The following is a 709-nucleotide window of genomic DNA, read 5'->3' as shown; positions in this document are numbered from 1 at the left end:
AACTTGCTTATTGCACTTATAAATCCCAATGAGATTGGCATGTAATTTTCTGTTCTTATCTTCTATTTGTCTAGTTTTGGTATTGTACAAGCTGGAATAAATAACACTAACTTGTATAACATAGGAACCTCAACACTTAGTGGTTTTATCTAATAAAAGTTTGTTTCTCACTCATGAAATATACAATCAGTTTTTCTTTGTTTATACTTTCCTTCTTATGTCTTTGCCATCCACTAAGGCCTTGATGTCCTCTGCTACTTACTCTGAATTCAACTTCTAAAAGAGAGACAATAGAGCAGAAAGCCTGGGAAGTTCCTAAGATCCAGGCCTGGAAGTGGCATTGTGCATTATAACCACATTGTATGGGCAAAAATGGATTCATGTGACCACACCCATAGCAAAGGAGATTGAGTTGTGTAGACTGGTTTGCATAGGATTGGAATCAATTTTGAAGTGGCATTGTGCATTATAACCACATTGTATGGGCAAAAATGGATTCATGTGACACCCATAGCAAAGGAGATTGAGTTGTGTAGACTGGTTTGCATAGGATTGGAATCAATTTTTATCTGAATTTGTATTAGATCTCTCTGATAAAACCATCCTAACCTGATTTTTTGTTACTAGGGAAATTTTAAACTATTGCTTAGATTTCTGAAATGGCTAGAGTATTAAGGTTTTCTCTTGAATCTGTTTCACGGTTATATTT

The sequence above is a fragment of the Galeopterus variegatus genome, unplaced genomic scaffold (genome assembly GCF_000696425.1).
Source record: "Galeopterus variegatus unplaced genomic scaffold, G_variegatus-3.0.2 Scaffold2668, whole genome shotgun sequence".
NCBI classification, from domain to species: Eukaryota; Metazoa; Chordata; class Mammalia; order Dermoptera; family Cynocephalidae; genus Galeopterus; species Galeopterus variegatus.
Note: the sequence above shows the minus strand (reverse complement) of the source record.